General features: G+C 47.5%; 1 long non-coding RNA gene across 1 annotated transcript; it reads left to right on the top strand.

Moving 5' to 3' along the window:
• Positions 1-4,589: 4,589 nt before the first annotated feature.
• On the top strand, positions 4,590-6,386 carry LOC123823857. Its single transcript, XR_006786605.1, has 3 exons — positions 4,590-4,757; positions 4,865-5,008; positions 5,240-6,386. It is a non-coding gene; the product is annotated as an uncharacterized LOC123823857 (long non-coding RNA).
• Positions 6,387-7,808: the final 1,422 nt, after the last annotated feature.

Below are 7,808 nucleotides of genomic sequence, written 5' to 3'. Positions count from 1 at the left end.
TGCCCATCAGGCGTGCCTTGTTCCATCAGAACCATGATCCTGAAGAACAAGAACCAAAAGCTGTTAAAAATCAACTTCATTGATGGCAATGAGACTAACAGAAATTTGAGAAAGGCCTATATCAGGCATGGAGAAACTGCTGATGACCAGGGTTGAAGACCAGACACAGAGGTGTATGTATCCCTCTCAGCAACATGAGGATCACACCAAAGTAAAAACTCTCTCTGCAATGCTGAAAGGAAAGACTGGACCTGACCATGAACTTGAATTTACTGCCATCTAATTTATGGTCATTTAAACTAGTCAAGAATCATTATGCATTACTTACTGTGAACATGAGTGGTGCGTCTGCAGGTGTGAAGGCAGCTGAAGCATTTTTGGAAAGTCTAGATAAGCTAATTGTGAATGAAAATTATTTACCAGAGCAAATATTCCATATGGATGAAACCTCTGCATATGGAGATGGATCCCTGAAAGGACCTTCACCCATAAGAAGGATGAGGTGATGCCAAGTTTCAAGCCTTTTAAGGACAAGAGAAGTGTTACTTGGGGGCAATATTGCAGGCTACAAACTGAAACCCTCTGTGATCTGGCACAGTGGGAACCGCAGGACTTTCAAGTATATCAATAAGCACACCCGGAGTCAAGCAAATCTACCTAATATAGAAACAAACACAGGGAGGCTGACAAAATGAGGGGACAAAGAAACATGGCCCAACTGAAAGAATAGATCAAAACTCCAGAAAAAACCTAAATGAAATGGCAATAAGCAATCTGTCAGATGCAGAGTTCAAAACAGTGGTTAGAAGGATGCTCATGGAACATAGTGGGGAACTCAACAGCATAAAAAAGACTCAGTCATAAAGGAAGGATATATTAATTGAAATAAGAACAATTTAGCCCTGTGACTGGTGTGGCTCAATGGATTGGACACTAGCCTGTGAACCAAAGGGTCACTTGTACAATTCCCAGCCAAAACACATGCCTGGGTTGCAGGGCAAGTCACCAGTGCGGGGTGTGCGAGGGCCAACCACACATTGATGTTTCTCTACCTTTTTCTCCCTCCCTTTCTCTAAAAATAAATAAATAAAATCTTTTTTTAAAAAAGAACAATTTACAGGGGAACAACAGGAGAATGGATAAAGCTGAGAATCAAATCAATGATTTGGGACATAAGGAAACAAAAAACAACCAACCAGAACAACAAGAAGAAAAAAGAACTTTAAAAAATGAGTGTATGAACACGCTCTGGAACAACTTCAAGAGGCCTAACATTCACATCATAGGGGTGCCAGAAGAAGAAGAAAAAGCAAGAGATTGGAAATTTATTTGAAAAAATAATGAAAGAAAAAGTCCCTAATATGGTGAAGGTAATAGACATGCAAGTCTAGGAAGCATAGAGAGCCCCAAATAAGATGGATGCAAAGTGGCCCACTCCAAGACACAGCATAATTAAAATGCCAAAGATTAAAGATAAAGAGAGAGTCTTAAATGCAACAAGAGAAAAGACATTAGTTACAGGGGAATTCCCATAAGACTGTCAGCTGATTTCTCAAAAGAAACTTTGCAGGCTAGAAGAGATTAGCAAGAAATATTCAAAGTCATGAAAAGAAGGGACCTACAGTCCAGATTGCTCTACCCAGCAAAGCTATAATTTAGAATCAAAGGGCAGATAGTGCTTTCCAGACAAGAAAAAACTAAAGGAGTTCATCATCATCAAACCATTATATGAAATGTTAAAGGGACTTATTTAAGAAAAAGAGGACGATCAAAACTATGAACAAGAAAATGCCAATAAATACATATCTATGAACAATTGAATCTAAAACACAAACTAAGCAAACAAGAAGAACAGAGGCAGAATCATGGGTACAGAGGGCATTTTGATGGTTGCCAGATGGGAAGGGGGTGTAGGGAAATGGGTGAGGAGGTGAGGGGATTAAGAAGTACAAAGAGGTAGTTACAGAATAGCCATAGGGATGTAGAGTACAGTATAGGAAAGGGAGCAGCCAAAGAACTTGTATGCATGACCCATGGACATGAAAAATGGTGGGGAGATTGCCTGAGGGAGTGGGGTATGTTTGATGGAGAGGAGCCAAGAAGGAAAAATCAGGACAACTATAATAATATAATCAATAAAATATAATTTTTTAAAAAAGAGGGCAAACAACCTTAGCCTGCAGGTGGGTGAGGATGATACTGGGGCGATTCCTGAGGAACTGATTAATGAGGAGCTATTGGAACTGGTCAGGAACTCATGGCTGAAGAAGAGGCAAGAAAAAAGGAGATCGTAGGAGAAGAAAAAGAAGATGAACTCCCAAAAAATTCACAGTGAAAGATTTAGCAGAAGATTTGCAGACCTCAATAAGCTCCTTAAAAAGTTTGAAAACATCATCCCCCACAACAAAAGGTTTTCGTTAATAGAGAGGAATGTTCATGATGCATTATGTACTTACAAGGAAATGTGTGATGGAGAAAAACAAGCCAAGCAAAGCCCCAGGACTATATTTATGACCAGACTGACAGCTCCTGCAGAGGAGCCTCAGGCAGGTCTTTCAGGAGGTTGTCCCAGAAGAAGATACTGTTATCACGGGCCAGGCCGGCTCCACGGGCGCCACTGTCCCTGAAGCCCTTCCAGAGGCCTGAGGCATGGAGGCGGAGGAAAGCGACATGATGATCCCGACTCCATGTAGGCCTAGGCTAATGTGTGTGCTTGTGCCTTCCCTTCTAGCAAAAAGGTTTTAAAATAAAAAAAAATTAAATAGAAAAAAGTTACAGAATAAAGATATAAAGAAATAAAGTATTTTTGTACAGCTGTACAATATTTGTCTTAAGCTAAGTTTTGTTACTAAAGAGTAGAAAAGTTAAAATTGTTAAAGTTTATAGAGTAAATGTTACAGAAAGCTAAGATTACTTTCTGATTTCAAAAGAAAAAATATTTCTAATAAGCTTAGTGTAGCCTAAGTGTGCGGTGTTTGCGATGTCTGTGGTGGTGGACGGTACTGTCCCAGGCTCCTGTTCACTCAGCACTCACTCACTGGCTCACCCTGAGCAACTTCCAGCCCCTGCCAGTTCCCTTCATGGTAAGTGTCCTTCCTATGCAGATGTTCCATTTGAAAAATCGGTTTCTATCGTGTTTTTACTGTACTTTCTATGTTTAGAAAACATAGAAACCACTGTAGCCATTGTATCACAGTTGGTACAGTATTCAATACAGTCACGTGCTACACAGGTTGTGGCCTAGGAGCCATTCACTGGCTACACCACACGGCCTGGGCGTGTGCCAGGCTGTACCATCTAGGTTTGTGTACATGCACTCACTGATGCTCGTACACGACGGATCGCCTAAGGACACATTTCTCAGATGTGTCCTCAGAACAAAGATCCAGATGAGGGAAAACCAGAGAGAAGGGTGAATATTCATGCAGAGATAGAAAGATAGGAAACAGAAAGAGACAAATGTAATGAAAGAGAGAGCACTGGAAACCACTAGTATGAACTCCCCAAGCAAACTCTTGTGTGGGCACCTCTGCCGAGTCTGTGCCTTCCAAGAGAAGGAAATGGTGCATTTTCAGTTCACTCCTAGAGAGCAAAAGAAAGACCAGCACAAGCAGAAAAGACAAACACATGTTTAGAAAATAGAAACAAGCAGTAGCTAGAGAATTGAGTCAGTGACAGGGATGACACCTGGGGACAGGCAGGTAAAGTCCTCACGCCTGGACCAGCATCCCACTGGGCCAGCAGCCAGCACTGATGATCCTAAAACTTAACCTGACCAGGGAAGCCCAGCGGCTCACCATGTCTCAGCCAACCACACTACAGCCGCCTGGAGGGAGCAGGCCCTCCTAGTGAAGGTGGACACTACTCTGGATGCCTCCCAGGGGACAGTACAAGGCAGATCCCACTCCCACATGAGGCACGGAGGGCACAGTGCAGGTGAAGAGTGAGGGGACAGAGGCTCAGGGCAGCAGGGGTCTCAGGGCCCACCACATCTCTCCTCCTGCAGGTGCTCAGCGCCAGTGATCTGAGGTTGGTCCCTCTGCCAGTCTAACCAGAGGCAGGGGCTGGACTCCTTCCTCTCGGCCTCCCTGGCGTCCTTCACTTTCTACAGGAGCACAGATGAGACCAAGTGGCGCAACCGTGGCGTCCGTGGGGCTGTGGGTCTTGGTAACGGTGAGAGTGGTGGTGGACCTGGGAGTGGCTGAACCCCGGCGCTGCCTCCTGCCACACTACCTCCGGCTGGACCACAGGGCGCTGGCGGTGGTCGAGGCCCCGAGGAACCACTACGTGAGTGATGTCCAGACCCCCATCCTAGAAGATGCTGGGCCTGCCGGTCATGGATGCGAGTCCCTGCCTGGAGAGACCCTAGCATCCTAGCTTCCAACAGACTTTGGCAGTCGAGGGTTCAGAATTCTGACCAGACCACCTTCCCTGACCTCAGCATCGGAATCACAGAAACTGCCTTCTGCCAGTCACAAAAGGGCGCCCCCTCTAGGCGCCCTCGGTCACCTCTGGGTGCCACGCTCTGCCAGGGGTGCACTTCAGTCCGCGTTCACGCCCCGGAAGAGCTGAGTGCACAATACCGGCCAGTCCCGGTCCAGTTCCAGGAATCCTGGACATCACAGCGCTTCAGGGGCCCTGGCGAACAAGCCCACCCTCACCCCTCCCTTGTCTTTTCCACCCCAGGAGGAAGAGACTGAGCTGGAGGTCACGCAACTGCTCCTTCTGCCCAGGGAGGCATTCCCCGATGGACCTGCGTAGGCCTGCTGGTTGGCTGGTGGGGGGCGGGGGGTGGGGCGAGGAGGAGGAGAAGGGCAGCGGGGCGCGGGGCCGGGCGGTCTCTCACTCTACTGGGCCCCTGCAGTGGTGCGCCCGACTCCGCCGGGTGTCCCGGGGCCTCTGGTACCCCTAGGCCATGTTGAGCCACCTGACAATCCCCAAGTTGTTTCTTGGCGTCGCCCATACCCCGGAGCTGCTGTCGGCCGCGCGGAGGGACGTGGTGTCCTGCGTGAGTGTCTCCGCTCCCGGCCCCTCCACTCCCACCAGCTTGCTCTGAGCTCTGCGGCCCCACAGCTTGGCTGCCGGATCCGTGATCTGTCGGGCTGAGCCCCTAACCCGGCCAAGACACGATTTGTGTCCACTCAGTGTCCCCAGATATGCGCTTTGTTCTGGGGCTGGGAGGTTCGCAGTAGGAGACTCCGTCCTTCGCCTCCTTCGTTTATCTCCTGTTCCCTTCCAGCTCCAGCTGGTGCGGCCAGTTTCTTCGAGGAAGTCCCTCTGACCACCCGGGAGGCGTCCCCAAACACTAAGAGCTGTGAATGGAGCCGGCGGTGAACCTGGTGGACGTCAGGGGTGGGGGCGGGGCCCCTGTGAGAAGTGGCTCTGTCCTGAGGGACGGATAGATTGAGAATGGATGGAGGAGAGTTCTTCAAGAGAAACTTCCTGCCTCAGCCTGGCTCCGCCTCCTTACCGGGTTCGAGGACTCGCCTTGATGGCGAGAAGCCAGCATCATCTTCAACGCCCTTGGCCTGTTCACGTGGGACCTGCGGCTAGTGGCGCGCTTGGGGCTTTGTCTCTGACCCCACGACGCTTCCAGGGGACCCTTGGCTTTGCAGGCGAAGGCTGCCGGCTCGTCTGTGTTGCCCTTTCCTCAAGGCCTAGGCCGATGCCAGTCTCCAGCCAGGGGGCGCTGAAGCTCAGAGGACTCCAGCACTGCTGGCCTGAACTGACCTCGATGTCCTGTGTTTTGTGCATGAGGAGGCGCAGATATTTTTCCAAGGACCAGGACGTGTCCGCCGGATGTAAGGAAATTTCAATGGGATGCATTCCCTTAAGATATTCCAGTGGCCTCGTCTTGCACCAACCGACTTGGGTCCTGGGCCCATACCATGGATCACTGACTCCATGTACCATGAACGAGTTTCTACTTCTCTGGTTACCAGAACTGATAAACTTTCTTTTAAGGTTTCTATTTATTTATTTTTAGAGAGAGGGGAAGGGACGGAGAAAGAGAGGGAGAGAAACATCAATGCATGGTTGTCTCTCACATGCCCCATACTGAGAACCTGGCCCACAACCTAGGCATGTGAACTGACTGGGAATCAAACCGGCGACCCTTTGGTTCTCAGCTCGGTGCTCAATCCACTGAGCTACACCAGCCAAGGCTGATTTACACTTTCATTGTCCAGTTTGAGATTTTATGAATCTGTGACTCTTGGATCTCCCCACTGGGGAGGCCTCATCCCCTAAGGGATTTGGCAGTGCAAGGGCCCAAAGTCCTCAGCTGACTGTAGTAATTCAGATTCTGTTACTCACGTGACTTTTGTATTTGTGATATCCCTATGTAATTTGCTATTCTGTCTTATGGTGGTAATTTATTGTCATTATTAAATAGTCTCATATTTACATTGGTTGTTCCCTTGTGATCATTCTGAGGGGCACTTTTCAGTTAAAAATGCTGAACCAGGGAAATCAAGTGACTTCAATTTCAATTCTGACCCTGCCCCTTGATTATTTTGTAACGGAGCAAATTACTTCTCTCTGAGCCTCAGCTTCCTCGTCCATGCAATGCCATTCTTATCCTTTTCTTGCAAATGAGTAATGTACATTGAAAGTGTTTCTAAAGCTTCCAGCTGAGGCCATAGGATGGTCTTCGTTAATGGTCTCTATTAAATAACCACACACGTAAATACACAGGCAATTGCACTTTTTATGTGTCCAAGCCTGGGGGCGGGCAATCTTTACCGCTAACTGCAGGCCTCTTTGTCAAAGTCACCCAGCTGTGAGGATCAGAGCCAGGTTTGAATCTCAGACCCTTTAGTTCCATAGCCCACACTCTTAATCACCTCTTGAACTTCGTTCTAAGAAAAACATGTATGAAGTTTAGGAATTTTGAGATGCTTTGTCCTTTTCCAGAATTCTGTTAATGCAATGTCTCCTCCCTTGGGTTAAGGTCGCTGCATTTGACAGACACTGACCAGTGCCCTGGGGGGTGACTTGGGGCCATCCCTATTCTTGGCTTTTAACATTTTTGGGTATCGGGCTCGATTTTTCCAACTGAGGATTCTGTCCAACTCTCCCTGTAATTTTGAATAATGAAAAAAGGGTTTGGAGTGGGAGTCAATTGTCAAAAAGCACTGGGCACCCCTGTGTTCACATTCGTTTTCCCTGTGTTGGGGGGTCTGGCTGCACAGTAGCTGGGGAGTGCAGTGATTACAGTCAGGTGTCCGCAAGACTTGCTGATACTCCTGCCTCACCACTGATTTCTTTTATGACCTTGGGCAGGTCCCTTAACATTTCTAACTTCCTGCATTTTACTGAGTATTTACTTATTTTTATGTATTTCAATATTATTTCAAGACACTTTATATTTAGAACAGGTCACCACACTAAGCTTCTGTCCCTTCTCATAACGTTACTCCATATTTAAAATGTGGGGAATGTTCAGTATGTCCTTGGTGTTATCGTGGATTTACTACTGTAGGTGGGAAAGCCTTTGTGAAGTAGGGACATATAAAGTACTCGACAAAGTGGGGGCCTCTCTGTTGTGCTTTTGCTCCGACTGCCCCCCCCAATCTTCACATAGCTTCCCTCGCTACTTTAAATTAAGTCTTTGCTCAAATGTGATTTTTCAGGCCACCTCATTCAGTGCAACCCCCTCCTACACTCTGCATCCCTGGGCTTCAGTTCCTTCATTTTCCCTTCTCTGATGTATTGTACACCCTGTGCTTAGCCCCTCCCCCTACTCTCTGTTACTTCTATCTAGTAAAAGTTCCTCAAGAAATGTTTTATACATTCTTTTTCAATGC

The sequence above is a fragment of the Phyllostomus hastatus genome, unplaced genomic scaffold (genome assembly GCF_019186645.2).
Source record: "Phyllostomus hastatus isolate PE091 unplaced genomic scaffold, TTU_PhHast_1.1 phas_contig_5, whole genome shotgun sequence".
Taxonomy (NCBI): Eukaryota; Metazoa; Chordata; class Mammalia; order Chiroptera; family Phyllostomidae; genus Phyllostomus; species Phyllostomus hastatus.
This window is presented reverse-complemented; position numbering and strand designations above follow the sequence as displayed.